The 18,775-nt window shown below is 56.7% G+C and overlaps 1 protein-coding gene across 1 annotated transcript in view; it reads right to left on the reverse strand.

Moving 5' to 3' along the window:
* The window catches only part of RAI1 (retinoic acid induced 1), a 76,549-nt gene extending 58,525 nt beyond the window's left edge, over positions 1 to 18,024 (reverse strand). Inside the window, 1 exon segment of the mRNA XM_076351110.1 lies at positions 17,965 to 18,024. The gene's annotated coding sequence lies outside the window, so the exon portion shown is untranslated.
* Between the last annotated feature and the right edge of the window lie 751 nt (positions 18,025 to 18,775).

Genomic DNA, 18,775 nt, shown 5'->3' on the forward strand with positions numbered 1-18,775 from the left:
AGAGCAATTCAATAATAGAGCGGCCAGATGTGCAACAGTATATCCAACATGTCATTCAAAGGACCCCTTCAGTGGAGCCGAGACATGCTATCCCGCAATCTTAACTAATACATCCTGGGGCCCTGGAGGAGTTGATGGATGTATACAATTCCCTTTCCTACAGCTGTGGTCCCTTTTAGAGGGGGCATCCAGACTCAACAATAGCCCCGCTGTTGCTTTCAAGACAGAACCTCTTCAGACAAACCGGGCTTAATCCTGACCCCGCTTACGCCTGCCCGGACTCTGCCGAGGTCGGCGGGGTTTCGGAGCCAAGGGCTGAGGGCAGGATCCGGCCTCGCGGAGACGACGTCTGCCGTTTCACCTTGTGCTACAGCCTCTGAGAAACCCCGGTAACTGGTTGGAATATAACCACCTTGGGGAAAAGGCAAGCGGAGAGGAGCAGGTAATAAGATTTCTAACTGGTGCTGGTAGAAAGAAGGAAGTAATATAACAGTTTAATTAATCTATGCCTATTAGCGTTATTAAAGAAAACAGGGAGCTATTGGAGATTTACCTCGGAGAATATCATCAAACGGGGACCTTCTGCGGGGAATTTTATGTCTCTGTGCCCAATTTATAACCAGCACGGAGGTGTGGTGTTAGTGACAGCCAGTGCTGAAATGTCACAGTGCTTAGAAGTCATTAGCTGGGGACACAGGGAGAGAGAAAGAGAGGATGGAGGAGGGGACAAGGGAGAAATGGGGAAGGAAGGAAAAGGAATTAATTTAATTAAAAATATCTTTAGAGCCTGTCTCTTGATTTGTGTGGTTTTGGGGCTTGGCAGAGATGCTGAGAACGGTGTGGAAGGAAAATCAAGGTTGCTGGGGCTTTTTGAAGCTGATAAAAAAAAATAAGCACACTTTTCATGTTCAGGAAGATAAATCCCCATTTTCTCAGTCTCAAGACAATCCAGTTATTTACTGACAGTTTTACTGTGAAATAAAAAGGGCTTTAAGCTTCTTTCTACTTGATGTCTCCATAGCCTGAATATTATTAGATCCCAGCCTGGTGCAGCTGGAGTTTTGGTTAATAAATTTAACGTCATTAGACAGAAAAGCCTTCTACTGAATGTTGCAATTCTTTTTTTTGTTCTTTTTTTTTTTTTGCCGTTGCAGTCAGACTGTATGTAGGTGGTAAGAATCAAAAGAAAGGAAGTTCGCTTGGCAAATAGGGGAGTGCTAAAAAAAGGTTTCGCTCGGGCTCGGGTTCGGTGCAAGGGTGTTTTGCCCATAGACGAGGCAGGGCTGAGCCCCCACGGGCAGACGCACCCCACCGCCGCGGCGGCTCCAGTTTCGCAGCATCTCTCCGCGAAACACTCCTGCTTTCACAGCGATGGGGTGTCCTGGGGTGCTCGGCCCACCCGAGGGGACAGCACTGCGGGTGGCCGTGCCTGCCGGGACGGTGAGGTCTTGCGTGGTGGTGTTACGCCGGGGCAGGGGCTGCGCTTAGGGTGGTTTTTCTGAAAGGAAGAGTCTTCTTTTCCACCCAAGGTCCGCCTCGGGGCCATCACAAGGCCAAGGGTTGACGCAGCAAAACACACCTCGGTGGGACAAGGTGGGGAAACAGCCATGATGGGGTGGGCGAGGAGAAGGCGGATGGTGGCGGGGCCTCCGTCTTCCCCCACGGGGAGCCAGGCAGCTGCGGCCCCTCAGAGCAGGGCTCACTCCCGTGGAGGGAGAGCTCTCACCCCAAAGCAGGCAGGGCCCCGTTCTCCCCTCAGGGTAGCCACCATCTTGCATCTCCCCCTGCCACCCCCTCTCCTCAGCTGCTGCCCTCCCGCTGCCGCCCCCGCCATGGCTGTGTGCCTTCTCCTGCCAGGAAACACGCCGGCTGGGAGGAAGACGCCGAGGAAGACGCTGCAGCACTCTCGTCCCCCTGCCACGCACCCAGCTCGCTTCTTCCCCAGCTCCTGCCTCGCCACAAGCAGACGGCTGCCATGGCCGGGCCCTCCTTCCCCACCGACAAGCCTGAAGCGTGGTGGGGTTGGAGGGGATGCTTAATTCTGGGGAGCTGATCCCTGCTGGTTGGCTAAAACATGTCCCACATGGTGGGTTTCTAACCCCAAAACGCCACGGGTGTTGTGGACACCAGGAGAGGGCTTTGATGGCAGGAGCGGGGCCCTGAGCCACCTCCCACCCGGTGGCCCCGCGGCCACGGGTTTCACCCCATGCAGAAAGAGCCTCCGCGTCCAAGATAAGCCCTTTTACAAAATAAATAGCGGTGGCTGGAAGCGGAGAAGCAGAAGAGGGGTCTCGGGAAGATAGCGAGGGGCCAGGGCTGGCCGGGGACGGGCAGGGACGGTTGCGGAGCCGGGGGCTGCCGGGACGGGAAGGAAGTGGTTGTTGTGGGAGTAACGTCAGGAAGAGCCTCCGCTGGGGCCCGGGCGGGCAGGGAGAGGGGAAGATCAGAGAGTTCACGGGATGGGGACGGGGAGGAAGAGCTCGAGGGAGAGGAGGCCGAGGGGAAGGGTCCGGTGTGGGGACGGGGAGGGGGGCGAGCCCCCGGGCAGCGGTGTGCCGGGAGACGCCTGTCCTGGGAGCACAACCGACCCCAAAACGCTGCTGGATTCGGTTTACCTCCCTGCCCAAAGCGATTTCTAAAAAAGGTTGCTTTTTTTTTTTTTTTTTAAAAAATAAAATCCCCCCCTCCGGTGAATAAAAGCAAAACAAAAAATCGCAAGAAGCGAGGCCGGGTAATTAGCAGCAGATGGCTCGCGATGACAGGTACCTTCATACCTGTGCACCCCTACTTAACAGCCTTCGCACTTGGAGGTGCTCCCAGATCCGCGGCTCTCGCCAGCCGAACAATCGCAGCCCGGCTAGAGGCACCGCTACGGGAGTGCAGACAGCAGCGCCGTGAGCTGCTTTAGGGAAATCCAGTTTAGAGCCAAGGCAATGCATGCAGAGTCATTAATCTAGGTCTAGTGCCAATAGGGATGGCTTTGCATTAGCGCCGGGCCCCTTTGTAGTTCAGACAATCAGTCGTATTCAAACAGCGCGAGATAACACTGCAGAAAGCTGAGACCATCGCAGCTCAGTCCTCCTGTAAGGGGCGGGGGGAGAGGATTTACAGGCAAAATAGCATTGCATTAATGGGACTGCTCAGTATTCTGCACAGCCGCTCGCGGATAATGTCTTTGCAAACTAACTGCAATAAATTAATTAAATTAATCTACTATGCCGTGCTTGTCCCCACCCAACATCAAATTCAAGGATGATCAGGGCTTGCCTTATCCTCCATAGCCTACGAAAGAATCTGATCTCACTTGCTCTAGAGTTTCTGAGGCACTGAATTGCAAAGTACCACCTGCCTCACTAAACTAATCACCAGCCTGGTGGTTTAGATCACATCAGTTTTACATGTAATTAAGACTGTCCAGGAGGGCATGCAGCTGCTTACATGGTCGTTCCCTCTTACACAGCAACGTGCCTCCTGCTCAGATAGGTGCAATTAAACAAGCCTGTTCACAGTCATTAAGCATTAATGCACCTCATTAGCATAAGAACTGGAAGAAGCTTTGATGCAGGGAACCCCGCAGGAGAAGGAGATAGAGAGAGATGTACATACAGACAGGAAGGCAAAGGGCTGGGCCACCACCTCCTCCTGGCCCCGACCAACCATTCCAGCTCCATTTCTCCAAAGCAATGAGCCATGCCGTGCCCTCCTCCCCAGAAATGGGACTGGGTTATCTTTCTCTCCCCCTTCCCCCCCCCCCTTCTAAATTATGCTGGTGGGGAAAAAAAAAAAAAAAAAAAATACCCAAACTGTTGGGATATTAACCTAGCGAATCCATTAATAAGCTGAACTCTCTGTTGGCTTTGACACAGCACACTAAAGCTTTAAAGAGACAGGGCCCCAGACACTGGAGATAGGGGCAGAGACAACAGCGCTAACAAAGAGCCACTGTTGCCACGGCCGTGGCCATCTCGGGTAGGTCCAGCTGTCTTTGGTGTTCTGTTTTCCAGACACAAAGAGCAGACTGAACCGTTTTGGTCTGAATGGCTTTCATTTGATGGTAGAGAAAATGAGAGGGAAGAAAGAACCTAAGTAAAGTGTCCAGGAGAGGGGGGGGAAAAAAAAAAAAGAGCATGGTGTGCTGCAGGTCTTCAGTGAGAAAGGCTGCAGCTCCCCAGAGCACAAAATGGGGCTGTCTCAGGGCGCAAAGGAAAGGCGACGTCGCGATTTCGGAGCAGTGCATGCCACCGCGAGCGAGGAACTGTGGGTAAGCAAGGATGTACGCTCCAGGGGAGCCGGGACGGACGCTGCCTGTCTCTTACATGCTTGTCCAATGCTTTGCACAGCAACGCACAGGTCTCTCAGCATTGCCAGACCACAGACAACAAACAGCTTGTCTAATTTGGTTTTAATCTCAAGGGAACAACCTGTGTTTGTACAGCTCCTGGCACCACCGGGCTCAGAGCCTGTTAAGAGGCTCTAGCCTGGACCACTGTGCGTTAGTATGCAGAGCCTCAGCGAGCTTTACTGTCACCACAGCAAGAAACGGGCTTGCACCGGGAACATGAATCAGCTGGAAAAAGTGAATCTCCGAGTGAAATGGCTTCAAGGAACCACCACGCTCACGTACTACTACGGGGCTGTTCCAAATCCACATCTCAGCCCAAACCGTAATCCAAGGCTCCATTCCGGGATGGGACAGGGATGTGCCTACCCTGAACAACCCTTCTGCTGCAGCCGCAGCCTCAAGATGCCCAGGTCATGCCCTTGCATCTCTACCGGAGGCCAAACCTGCATCCCATAAGCTTGAAAAAGAGGTCTGAAATGTCCAGTCCAGATTCCTCTGTTATAAAGCGCAGCTCTGAAAGATGCTAAATCCGTAGACCCACCCACTGGAGAGCCATGCGGGCTCGTCCCTACAGTATCTCTCTGGCCCTCCGTCTGGTCCAGTTCATAAGTGATAAAAGCGTCCACGACTGCAGCTCTCATCTGGGAAGAAGAACAAACAACCCAAGCAGATCTTACCACTGGGAAATGGTTTCTAAGGGTCTCCAGAGATATCCTCTTTCCTACGCTCATTCCATTAGTGCTGTGCATGCTCCATTGTCCCAGTCTCTCCCTCCTTAGTGGTTACATCCTACAAATACAAACAGATTTCGAATCCCCTGTAGCTATTTGGCCCACGTTGATAATAATTTTCCCTCCTTGAGCACCTTTTATCTAGAGATCTGGAAGCATCTCCCTGGCATTAATAGTTATTAGCTTCTCCACCATCATGCAACGTAGGGTTAGCACCGTCACATTTTACAGCTGAGGGGAACTCGGCGCTGCTAAGAGATTCGGTCCTGCCAAGTGGTGCATCCTCTCGTGCCCTACGGAATGGCACAGGGATGGTGGCGTTTGGCCCCTCGCTGTAGCCTTGCTGAATCGAGCCCTAAACCATTTGCCAACAGCGTCAGAGAGAGGAAGAGATCCCAGGTTTGTGCCTGAGTCACCAAACCCTCTGCTTTCCCTTCTGTGCCTAGAGAAGGCAACGGAAAGTCTCCCATGGATGGCAACGGGAAGTTCATGCTTTTTGAGTCAGTTGAAACAGCTTTTTTTTTTGCTTTTTTTTTGGGGGGGGAGAGGCTTTTACTGCGTAGTCGTTTTGATAAACCACGGAGCTGGGCTTTTACCCAGCAACAGGCTGGGAGAATGACTGATGGAGACCATGACCCCAGTGAACCACAGCCCTGCTCCCCCAGTCCCTTCCCATTTGCCTTTTGTGATTACAATTAGTAGTGGGGGCCGGCAGGTGGGGGAAAAAATAAAATAAAATAAAATAAAAGCCCCCCCCGCCCCGCTCCCACCCCCTCATTGTCTGCGTGAGGCTGGCTGAGCCTCTGCACACTGCAGTCCTCTGCCCATTGTACTGCTGAGAACATGCGAACAGACGCTCTCGGGCGATGGGTTTTATTGAACGCAACTTCAATGGCAAATGGAGAGAGGAGAGGGGGGAGAGAAGAAAAAAAAAAAAGCCTTGAAAATCCATGCCAAAAAAAGAGGTGGGGAGGGTGTTTTTTAATGCAATCAATGGCTCCTTCCTATAACTCTGCCTGTTGTGAGGAAATTTCTTTCCAGTAGCAGCCAGCAGCAGTCCCAAGGCTGTGACATTGCTGTAACGCTTGGAGCTCAGCTCTCTATCTCTGGCAGCAGCCCCGTCTTTTTGTCATTATTGGCTGTGATTGCAGGGGGTGCACGCCAGCTCGCCGAGTGCTGAGATATTGCTGTCTTCCCCTCCCTCCGGACAACCTGCCCTCGGAGAGGAGTTTGGGAGGGCGGTGGGGAGGAGATGGGGGTGAAAGAGGTAGCTGAATTCTCTCTGCCTCCCCTGAGTAAGCTCCTATCCAAACCCACATGGATAGGTTGAGCTCCCCAAGGCCCTTTCGGAAAGCTCATTAGGAAAGTAGTGACAGATGCATTAGCTATTAAAAAAAAGGGGGGGAGAAGCTATCATAGAACTTTAAAAAAAAGCAGCAGCAGCCGCCCGACAGTTTTATTGCTGTCAGATCCTTTTTTTCGGTGGGCACGTTGCAAAGCAGGAGAGGTTTGGGGAAATATCTGACGCATGCACGCTCTTCCTGTGCTCTGGGCTGTCAATAATCCAGTCGGGGTATTTCTCACACCCCCAGGAGGGAGCTGCCAGCTCTGCCCATTGCCACCGCAGCCACTCACCCTCCTTATCCACCCCAGCACCTCCCGGAGAGGAGTTTTTGGGACAGGCATGTCTGGCTGCCCACGAGGCTGCGGGAAGAACCCGCTGGGATGCCACGGGGGGCCAAAAAACCTGGGCGTCAGCTGCTGCCATCGCTGACTCCAAGCTGCAGCCTGGGGAGGACAGGTCTTGGCATGTGATGTTCCCTCCTGATCTAAGCAGAGGCTGCTGAGACGGTGATAGAGTCCTGCGTGCCGGGACCTGCTGTCCCTGCAAGCTTCGGCAACGCGCTCAATGGAAGGACGGGTACAGGTCACATTGTGCAACTGCATCGGATGCGCAGTCAGACTCCCAGCCCCATCTCAGGCCCCCCATCGCTCCAGCACAAGGCTGCAACCCGCAGCCCTTGGAGCCTGGGGAACAGGCATACACACACGCCAGCGGGGTCCACACCGGCAGGAGGAATCGCCTCCCTGCACCGAGGGTGAGCAACACATCTGGCAGCAGCTGGCAGCCAGGGAGCCCCGCGTAGGGACTGGGGACCACACATGGGGCAGGGTGGGAAATGGTGGGTACCGGATGAAGACTGGATGCTCTGGGTGGTGGTCTGGGCTGGTGAGCTGCGGTGGGCAGGGGGGGTAGACGATGAGAAGGATGGGGAGGCAGGATCAAGGTGATGGTGTGGGTTTGGTGTCCCCCCCATCCTATGAACCAAAAAGGCCACCACCGCTCTCACACCTGCGTGAAGAGCAGAGCCCAGGCAATAACAGAACAACAGATGTTGCACCTGCATGACGGCTCCAGAACGGCACCAGACGAGCTGGAATTCACATCTGAGCCGCAACAGCAAAGCTCTTCCCACAGACAGCGGCGGGAAGCGGGGATCAAAACGCCGCTTCCACAACCGCGCTCCCAGCACCAGGTCCTGCCTCCACGCGCCGCGTTTTCCACGGACCATCCTCATCACTACGGGACACTCACGCCAGGCACGAGTGAGCCCCCCTCCGAGACCTCTCCACCCCTCAAAAAGGGGCACAGCTATTTTAAAAGCAACCAGGGTGGTATCGGAGGCAGCCGTCAGCCCGCGCCCCCCGACCTCCCCTCCCACCGCCTCCCAACCACAGTCAGGAGGCAGAAACCTCACCGGAGGAAAACAGCAGCAGCAGAAACCGTCCCCCTCGGTCGAGTTTTAAATGGCTCTCGGATCCCTTCAAACAAACCTAAATGCACCGATCCTATTGTGTGCATAAATCTTTGCACCGGGGCCTGCACGCCTCCACACTATTGATAAAGAGAAACGAGTCTTAAATATTTAATGAGCGAATAAACCCGTTAAGAGGATATGATTAACTGCACGCCACAGCTCTGCATTTAAGGTGTCCCTGCTGTACCTTTAGAGGGGTTTTATTTTTAAGGGGAATCGGCAGCAGCAGCTGGTGGAAGCGAGCAGCCGGGGTGTGCGGGTGCCGCACGAACAGGAACATCGGCGCAACGCTCCACTTCGGAGGCATAAATATGCCACGGGAGCCCGTGCTATTAAGGGGGGGATGGGTGGGGCCGTATTGACTCAGCCCGATGGCGAGGGGGCAGAAAATAGAGCCAAGGAGGTTTTATGAGAGGTGGCAGGAGCCAGGCTGTCGGTTAGAGAAAACATCTGAACTCTGCACCTTTCCGTCTCACCACTGAGGGGGCTGCTGGGGGGGGGGGGGGGGATCAGGAGACCTTGGAGCTATTTCCAGCTGAACCAGGGAGCTGGAGTGCGACCTTGGGCAAGTCGCTTACGGTCACCCTCTGCCTGGAGTCGAGCTCTGCGCGAGACAACCGGAGTCTTGTCTGCTGCGGGTGCGGATCAAGGCAGTACGTGGAGCCAGGCTGGTTGCACGTTCCTTCCCTCCGCCTCCACCGAGCCGGCAGCAGCCTCAGCCCGGGGCCGGAGCGCCGAGCAGGGCCAGGGTACCAACTCACCGCCGCACACCAGCCAGGCCACAGGATGTTTCTCAGGCACGCAGAGAGCCGTCGATGGAAGATTTTATGAAACCAAGTGCTATAAATGTCCCCTTGCTATGTGACTTTTTATGTTTCTAAATTATTTTGATCATTATTTTTACCAGAGCGAGGCGAATAATACAAAACAAACCACTGTGAATCATCACTCCAGTTTTTAGATATGTTAAATTTAGCTGTTTTGGTGCCACCTTTTTGTTTATATTCTCCAAGTGTTTCTTGCCAACAAGTTACCGGCAGGGATTTTTGGCCAGGAAGGGGGGAAAAAAAAAAGACAAGACAGACTGTTAATTTTAAGCGGCAACTGAAGATATTGGAAGAAAGTGAATTTCAAATTCTTAATTGCAACAGTTCTCTCCCCAAACCTCAAGTCTAAAAATTAAGCCTGCCCAATCGGGAAGCCGAAATCCATCACGTGATGTAAGATCCCAATTAAAACGACTCTCATTCTTGAGACCGAGTATTCACAAAAGAGCGAAGACCGCGAATTATTTGCAGAAATTATCTGGAGAACAATTTTGAATAATGAATACGATGGGGGGAATCGCAGTCACTTTGAATACTTAATGCAACTACAAAAAATCACGAACAATTTGTGAATAGAAAAGAGGTGAAATGCCTGGAACAGATCAATTATCACAGTCCTGCCACCATCAGCAATTATTACATACGAACGATGCCCCTGTATGGCTGTAAATGCTGCAGAAATTAGCTATAGCGACTGACGGACAGATGGAAGTCATGCTTGGAAATACACCTAATCGAAGAGGCTGTGCTACCACGGCCAAGTAAGGGACCTACACGCCCGTGACCTAGTATAAATCAGGGCGAAATAACTCGGGAAACGGGATGTACAGAGCAACCCCAGGCAGGAGGAAGGGATGCTCTGGGTGATGCAGCCGAGCGGAGAGCAGCTGTAGAGGAAGAGGCGCGTAGCCCTGACACACGCTGGCCAAATCCCAAGAGGCGCTAGTGCAGAGTAACATCGAGGACGAGCTTTGGGACCGTGCGATGGCAACTGGTATAGAAGGGGTGGGAGATGCCTGCTCCCCTCCTGCGCGTGGCCGGTGAGCAGGGCAGCAGCAGGGAAAGAAGAGGCTCCAGGTAGGTCTGGATAAAACACAGGCGGATGCTGCTTCACCACATGCTGGCTCCGCAGTGGGAAATACCGTCCCACCGGCCAGAGACTGCGAGCATCCAGACATCTGCAGGGTCTGAAGCTGGGAGCCGGGGCTTCAGCAGATCCCACCCTGTCTCGGCCACCTCTCCTCAAGCCCTGGGCTGAGCCAAACTCTGGCTTCACCCCGAGAGCTGCTCCCATGGCCACCTTTGATGCTCAGAGCGTGCAGGACCAGAGAAGCAGGCGTCTGCTAAAATCTGAATGGTCTTTCTTGCCCGGGAGCCAAACTCCAAGTCTTTGTTAGATTTACTTTATCACAGCATTAGCTTTGCATGGCATCTACCGGCACTGAGCTGGGAGGCCAAACCCTCACCAGGTTTGCTTTTCTGCCAGCAGGGTTCAGCTGGGAGGGAGGAGGAGCTGAAGGGAGAAGGCAGGGAGAGTTTGGGGGGCAGGAGTAAGTAAAGAAGGCGAGAGGGTCCTGGAGGACCTTGGGGGCCACAGCAGGGCATGGAGGAGCTGGGAGAAGGCACCAGCATGGGGAAGCTGGGCAGGTGGCTGCAGAGGACGCAGCACGATCGTGACATTGCTGAGGTGGAAGGGAACAAGCATCCCCGAGCAGCACTGACAGTAGGGTCCCACCATGCCATTTCAATAACACTGTTTTTTTCCTCTCTGGTGCACAGACTCTCTGCAGACCACCCGTCCCAGCAAAGACCCCTTCAGCCCAGGCTGGAGCATCGTATGCTGGGAACCGCGGTCCCCGAAGGGTGCTGCCACCCACTTCAGCGCGGGCGAAACCTGCTCTTGCAGTCGCCGCCTGCACTTCCCTGCAGAGCATGCAACTGCCCCCACACCGGGCAAAGTCTGCAAACACCGCTCAGGCGGGGAGACGCTGGGCCTCTTCCTGCCCAAATACTCTGTGCAAGGCAGCGCAGCAACGGTCTGGTAGAGATGGAGCTTTTTTACATCCCAGCCTGGTCAGCTGACGTTTATCAGGGTAACAAAAGGTTACAGCCCGATCACAAGACAGGCTGACAATGCATCTTCCCCTTCTGGGGAGGAAAGTCAAGCGCCGAAGTTGTAAAAGGAGTCCAGTCATCTTTCGTATCTTCTTTTGCCTGCAGTTTGACGTGTGGAGAGATGGTTCCTCTCATCTTCCTTTGAAATGAAAGAGGAAAGGAAAATGCAGAAAATTCTGCATTTTAGGTGCAGGAATTTAAAAAAAAAAATCAAATTATTTTAATGTTTCAGGTCAAATATTCCCCAAAGCTTCTGTTGTGGTACTCTAAGAAAGCAGAGGCTGGATCTCTTGAATTCACTTGAATTCAGGATGTTTCTATCAATTCATACCAGCATTTCAACAAGCCTGGCTGCGTGTGCACAAGAAAGCCTGGCTTTTATACGCCTGGACTGAGGCATCAGGGGAACCACTCATGAACTGAGAGTCATTATTTGTTATTAATTCACCTGGAATCTGTGCTTTCTTACATGTTATTTTGCTACTTGGCTGCGGAGTGAAACAGCTCCTTAAAAAAACAAAAGGAAAAAGCGAATCATCCACCAGTGCAGGATCATCTTTCCAGTGCACTCTAGCAGGTCACCAGCAACCTGGGTCAAAAGCAATTAAGACCGTCCTGGTGGCTTCAGGATTTTCTTCTTGTGCCCCTTTATTTACCGTAGATTCCCTCTGTGGCAGCACTAACCAGCCCCCGCAGAGATCGCCCTGCTCCAGCCTCCCGCTTTTCCAGGTTTGGGCAGGCGCTGGGTGTTGCATTTGGCTGTTTTTGGAGGGTGGGTGTTTGCTTCACGCGTCCTCGTAGAGCAGAGTCCCCTTGGAAGGCCGTTCCGTTCCAGGCAGGAAACTGCTGCTGCTCCTGGTCAGGGAATCGCATGGGGGAAATCAGTTGCTTTTTCTTTGAAAAAAGCCTCCAAGTGAGGAGTTTGTTGTGGAGAGATGAAGAACTGCCGAGATCCCACAGGCTCTGCTCCTGCCTGTCCGACGGATTCCCCCCAGCACCAATTTGGCTAGTGTGGTAGTTGCCGTAATGATTTTTTGGGGAATAATGATTTGCTGGGATAACAACTTGCTGGGATAATGACTTAAGGTGCACAGGGCACTTCTATGCCCCAGCTCTCTTACAGGACTTGCATGTTATCTTGATGACTTTGCAGTCGGGAAAACCGAGGCACAGAGCTGACTCTGGAGATGGCCGAGGCTCCAGCAGCATCTCCAGTTGCAGCGCTCGGGTGCTCCAATAATGCCGCCCACATGCTGCGATATCAGCGTATCGCCCACAACCCGGCTGAACTTCCCCAAGGTCCCCCCCACAAGGGATCTCCTGCGTCCCCTCCGGCCCCAGCTCAGCCGCCGCAAGCCGCCGGCTTTGGTCCCTCTCTCTCGAGCACCAGTTGCTGTCTCTGGCACCCAACAGGCGCCTCTCCCGGCAGCCGGGCTCTGCCCCACTGATGCTCAGGGTACCACCTTTCTCCCCACCGTCCCCAGGAGGGCATCACGGCAGGGCTTGTGCATCTCCGCCGGGGCTGGTGACGGCGGGGTGGACAATGACATTTGCTGCAGGAGCCTGACATTGAACCCAGCCAGTCAGAACGGCGGGTGTTTTGCTGGCAAGGGTAGCGGCTCTGCTCCAACACCATCAGCGAGGGGACAGGAGAGGGAGGGGAAAGGAAAAAAGCCGAAGCAGCAGCCAGACAGCTGCCTCTTCCTCCTCCTCCTTTTGTGCAGAAATGTGTTTTTGTTTGTCAGTCAAACAGATTGTTTTCTCCTTCTTTGCAGGCCAATTGTTTCTGCTCCTGCAAGATAAGGGATTGAAAAGGGCTATATTTTTATGGCACTGAATCTAGGCCCTCTGAATTGGAGGGGAGACATCAAGTGGGAGGAGATTCCTGTTCACACCAACACTCCTCTCCCCAGTTCCACTCTCCAATCCTATTTCCACCCCCATTTTCCTTTTTTCTCCTTCCTTCTCCTGCCTGGTGCTGCCTTTCAGCCCTCTCGCTATTTAATCGCCGTCTCTCTGGTGGGCTCGGGAGGTTTACGCAGCTTCGTCCTCTTTGCACCATCTGCTGAAAAGAATCCATCTTTCCCCTCGCCGCTCTGTCTGGTGGCTCCTCCTGCCATCCTCCCCCCCAAAAAGGGGAGAGCAGAGCTGGTGCCACCGCACGCGTACATCCAGATGAACAAAACCCAGGAGGGGGGTTTCCTTTTTTGCGAAGGTTTTGCCCAGAAAGCGCCTTGGAGAGCCAGACCCCAGCGTGGGGCAGGAGCAGAAAGCAGAGACAAGGGAGGAAAATGGTTAATAAAAGCAAGCCCAGGCCAGGATAAGACAGCAGGTTCCTCTCCCGGCTTCCAGAGTGGGTTCAAGGAGCCTGTGTCCAGCCTTCTTCCCCTCTCTTGTTGGACTCCCCCGAATTCGCAGTCCAGGTGGGATGCCATGACTGATGGTGACGGTGGAGAGCAGAAACGCCGGAGCGCTGACCACTGAACAATCGTCAGCATTGTATTCACGCCATGGGAGCAGGTCCCCAAACCAAGGGACCTGGAGAACGTCCTTGCTCCGGGGACTATTAGGGCTGGAGGCAACCCCAGCCTTGCAAGTGGTGGGGATGCCTGTATCCCAAGCAGGAGCCCTTTGCTCCTGTGCGCTGATCATGTCGCGCTTCGCTGTTCGGCGCTGAGGACTGGAGGGAGGTTTTGCCTCCCCTCCTCGGGGGATGAGAGCCTGGAAGGGGGCAGCGTGGTTCATATCCAGCTCATAAGCCTCTCAGAGCTCAGGCTTGAGGACTGAGATTCACTCAATTAATTTTGCTTTGGCAAAAAGTCCATTTTTATTGCTATTTCATGCCTTCAGTATAGATTTTCCCTGCTCGTCTCAAAGGGATAATAAAACCCGACTCGTTCTTTTTATAAAAGTCTCACACTCCCTCTCTCACCAGGCTCTGTGTTCCCCAGCTTGAGATGTAAATTTAAAGGGGAAATGCTGTCATTTAAAACAAAACAAAACCAAAAAAAGCAACTCAGAAAGCCCATCTTTGAGCATATTCCAGCTCTCAAAACTAGGCCGTGCAACCGAAGCTAAAAACCAAGCGGCTGCCTTCCCGCAGCAAAGCAGCCTCCCCGCAGCGATGCCCACCCTCCCGCCGGGGGTGACCGCCAGCCCTAGGAAGCCGCTCTCCATCTTGCATGGCCGGTGGTGGCCCTCGGCTTGCTGGGACGTGTAGTTTTTGCTGCCTGGGCGCTGGCGAGCGCAGGTGGCGACCGCTGCTCGGAGCTGGCTCTTTGCGCTCGGCCACGATGCCGGCTCCCCAGCGCCTGCACCTGCCTCCCTCCTCCTCCTCCTCCTCCGCACCGGGCACGGCGTGAAAACCTCGCTGCTGCCAGCCCCGAGCAGCTGTACGAGCCCTCCTGGGGAAAATCCCAAATCCGCGCGGTGCTGAGTGGCGGGCAGGTGGATTTTGAGTGTGTTTTCGGGCAGGTGGTGGGACTGGACGCCGGCAGGATGATGCTGCTCCCTCCGCCCCAGCTGGGATGCATCCTGCCCGGTCTTCGGAAGGGCTGTAGCTGCGGAGCATCCCTCCGAGAGGTGAAGAAGGAAAGGGAAACTGCCTTTCCTCTGCCTCGTGCCCTGCTGCAGGGGATAGGATGCGAGCAGAAGCCAAGTCGCGTTGCTGGAAGTCTGTCATTAGTGAGTGGCAGCAATTGCCTGGGGACAGGGTGGGGTCCCCAGCACTGGCAGTTTTTAAGAGCAGGTTAGACCCAGGTATCCGCCTGGCACGGCTGATCCAGCCCGCTAGGACGGACTCAAGACGGTTTCCTCCTGCCCTGGCCGCGTGTCTGATTCGGTGACGTGCATAAATCCGCCGTCACCGGGACTCTCCCTGCCTCAGTGGAAACCAGGAGCGAATCCAAAGCAGAGCGAAGCCGCGCGAGGCAAGAGGAGACGTGCGCGTGCCTGCGCGGTGCCAGCCGGCGTGCTGCTGCCGTACCAGCCCGGCGCTTCAGCCCTATGCCGCAGCACGGGACCGGACCAGCCGGGAACAGGCCGAGGGGTGACAGCCAAACCCTTCAACGTGCAAATGTTTCTCCTTCTCCCCATCCTTTTCCCTTTGCCTGAACCCCACTGCAAAGCTGCCTGCACGCCTCAGCTGCTGGGAACTCAAAGCCCTGCCTGCATCTGGCAGGGTAGACAGTGCCCACGGCGAGAGGAAACCCGCAGCTCGCTCTGTTCCTGCAGGTGTGCCTCCAACCGACAAAAGTTTTAGGGCAACTCGCGCTGGGATGGGCAGGAGAGGAAAGACGAGGGTGAGAAACCCCCCGGCGATATCATGTTCCCTGGCTAACTGATGGTCCGTCACCTCCGGGCTCAGCTCGCCATGCCCCGGCGAGGCTGCAGCACGACTCCATCGGTTAAACCAAAGTTGTGCCATTTCCTCTGATGGTAGAACAAACCATCCTTCCCCGCCTCGAGCTGCCAAGCCTGAGGGATGCTACAGAAAATAATTCTGCAGCCCCCCTATTTTGGAGGAAATCAGTTGGGGTCCCTAGATTTTCCTGCAGAGCCCTGACAAGACCCGACCCTCCGGGCTAGAAAATCCTTAGCGAGCTGTGACAACCTCTGCAGCTCAGGCAGAGGTGAGAGATGATTAAGACTGGCTGAAATCTCACAGGACTCTGACGTCTGAGAGGCCCCATGCAAGACAGAGAAACACCCCGGGCTGCTCCTTGCAACCCACGACTCCCCTCACCTCAGCACGGGGCCGAAGGGAGATGGGGAATGAGCGAGGCCGGGAACGAGGTCACTGCCGCTGGTTTCCAGGCAGCAAAGGTTTGGAAGAGCAGAGGATCATTTAGCAGAGCGACAGTGAAGGTTCGGAGCAGAACCTTCAAATTACACGCTACAGAGCACTTTTCCTGCCTAAAAGGTCTCTGAAATGACTGTGGCGGCTCTGAAACGAAGCACTCTGTATGCAATTATTCCCTGGGGCTTGCAGAGGAGACAGAGCCGGGAAAGGAAAGGAGGGTCTGCGGTCCCCGGCATGGGCAGCTCCTCATCAGACGAGGATGCTTCTTCTGGGCTCCACGGCACAGCCGTGCCGCTTCCCTAAATCTCCCCAGCTGTTTCTACCGGTTGTGGTATTTTTTTAATTTTTTTTTTTTTTTTTTTTTTTTTTTTTTTAATTTCTCACTTCCTGCCTTGAACTTCACACAGCTCCCAGCCCCGGGCTGCAGAGCTGCTGCTCAGGGTGCGGGTGCCCCTAGCCCGGGCTCCGAGCCCCGTGCGCAGACCCACGCTGAACCCCCCCCCCCCACCATCATCGCTCTCGCCATGCCTCGAGGCACACCTCAGTCCTGCGGGGAACGGGGAGGGGAGAGCGCTCAGGGGGAATGTGTCCTTTTCTCCATCTCACTTGGCTCCTGCCCATCCTTCTCCAATCCATCCCCCAGCAGCTCAAGGTCCATTTTCGTCAGCCGGTGACAGACACCAGGAGATGCGGTCTCAGCGCCGGCTGTGCACCTGACCGTGCAGCGCCGGGACACCATGCGCAGCCAACCTCCGCCTCGCCCCCCGCGGGTCCCTCCACCCTCTCCCACCCATGCACGGGTGACAGCACCCACATCCGCAGAGCCACCACGGCGCCGCTTGTCCACCTAGGGGAACAGGAGCTGCTACCCCGGGGAAGGCGGCTGCAGGGTAGGAGTGCTCTGCAAAGTCCCAGCACGCAGCAGAAAACCATTTCTGGATGCTCAAGGAGGCTCCGGCGATGCCCACGAGCTGGGGCAGCTGGACCTGAGCTGGGGGAGCCCTCTGAAGGTGCTGGCACCACCAGAGGTGCCTTCCCTCTGCCCTGCACAGGGCCCTAAGAGCCCTCTCCCGTGCAAAACCCCCCCTGTTGTTTTTGTTCCTCCAAAACATCACTTTGGGAGGTCAGCTGAGGGCATGGCAGCCAGGGCACCGCTCGCAGCCAAGGGGAGAGCAGGCAGGAACCAGTGGCCGCAAGAGCTTTTGCAAAGCCAAATTTGCTCACGTCTAAGGGATGGCATCGCGCACCGTCAAAGGCGGCGGGGAACAAACACACACCCCAGCAGCTCCCCACTCTGACGTCAATGAAAACCTCCGGCAGGTCTGCAACGTCAAGCCGCGACGCTTCGCCAACGGCCGGATAGCCCTCGGGATGCCGACCCCTGTGCCGGGGGAAGAGGCCCGTCGGCATCTCCGTTGGGATGGCCGGCTGTGCATGCACCGCCGTGCTCAGGCTGCTGTTCCAGCCGCACATTTCCAGGGGGTGGTGGGAAGGGGGACACACACACACACTGAAATTTAGCTGGAATTGAGCAGCTTAAAATCAGCTGCAGCAGAAGGGCTCGGGGGGGGGGGGGGGCGCGGGCCGGGGCTCCCAGCCGGCCTTCCTCCAGGGGGGCTTCAGATGCACCAAGTCCCCCCTCTGCATCCCCGCGCTGCCAGCCGGGAGCACCGCGGCCACCCACGGGCTGCGCGCACCGGGGGGGCCGGGGAGCCCCTCGCTGCCCCCCCCGTGACGTCACCGACCTAGGGCCAGGCTCGCGCTTGGGGGGGGGGGGGTGGGGGTAGGGCGGGGTGTCGAGGCGGGGCGGGGGGGAGCCGGAACGGGCTGCGGTTGCAAATGCGAGTGCGGTGCGATGGGAGCGCGGGCGGAATGCAGCGCTGGGCAGCGGGAAGGGAAGGGAAGGGAAGGGAAGGGAAGGGAAGGGAAGGGAAGGGAAGGGAAGGGAAGGGAAGGGAAGGGAAGGGAAGGGAAGATGCCGGCAGCGCGGCGGGGACGCGGTGCCGCCGCCACTCCAGCGGCAGCAGGAATGCAGCGGGCCCGGCGGGAGCTGCGGCTGCAGCCGCCGTTGCGACGCGAAGCGAGCGGGGTGGGAAGGCGGGGCGGCGGGCAGGGCCCCCCCCCCGCACGCCGGCAGGGCACGGGGGCTGCGGCCCCCGCCCCGCTCGGCCAGCCCCTCTCCTCCCGCCAGACGAAGGCTGTCACCCCCCCACCCCCCCCCCGCCCTCCTCGGGCCGCCGGCCTCCCGGGGCCCGCCTCGGCGGCGCGGCCGGCGGGGCAGAGCCGGGGCCCGCCCGGACCCCCGGAGCCGTAACCGGAGCCTTCTTACCTGGCGGGCCGTGCCCCGCTGCGTCTCAGCGGCGGCGCTGGGCGGGGGCGGCCCCGGCGGCCATCCCCGGGCGGCCGCGCCGCTCTCCGCCGCGCCGCGCCGCGCCGTGCGAGCCGCCTCGGCGGTGTCAGCGGGCGGGAGCCCCGCGCGGCGCCGGGAGGGAGGGGAGGAAAGTCGGGGGCATGACCGAGCGCCGTCGGAAGTGCACGCGCGCCCGCCGCCCTGCCCGCGACGGCGGCGACACCTGCCGGCCGCGCCGCGCGCCGCCGGTAACGGGCCCCGCGCGCCGCCGGTAAGCGCCGGGCATCGCGGCGGGGACCGGGGCGATGGGCACCGCGCGTGGCGTACCGGACACCCGGTACCGGGCACAGAGTACCGGGGACCCCACGCCAGCCGCTGGGCACGGCACACGGGGCGCCGGGACCCGGCAGCGGGCAGCGGTCGCCGGGCACTGGGCGCCAGCAGCGGGCGTCGTACGGCGGCTACCGGGCAGCACACGCTGGGCACCGGCTACCGGGCACTGCACGGTGGGCACCGGTACTGGGTGCAGGGCACCCCACTGGGCAGCACCCGCCGGGTGCTGGTGCTGGGCACCGGGTGCTGCAGGGCAGGGTGAGGTCCCGGGCACCGCGCGCCGGGGGCCACACACCGGACCCTGGGTCAGGGCTTAGATCTGGATTTGGATCTGGATTCGGATCCGGGTCTGTCTCTGGATTATCCGGATCCACCTTTAGATCAGGGTCAGATCACATGTGGGGCTGCACTTGGATCTGGGTCTGGATTTGGATCCACATCTGGATTTGCATTTGCA

Source organism: Aptenodytes patagonicus, chromosome 13, assembly GCF_965638725.1.
Source record: "Aptenodytes patagonicus chromosome 13, bAptPat1.pri.cur, whole genome shotgun sequence".
Taxonomy (NCBI): domain Eukaryota; kingdom Metazoa; phylum Chordata; class Aves; order Sphenisciformes; family Spheniscidae; genus Aptenodytes; species Aptenodytes patagonicus.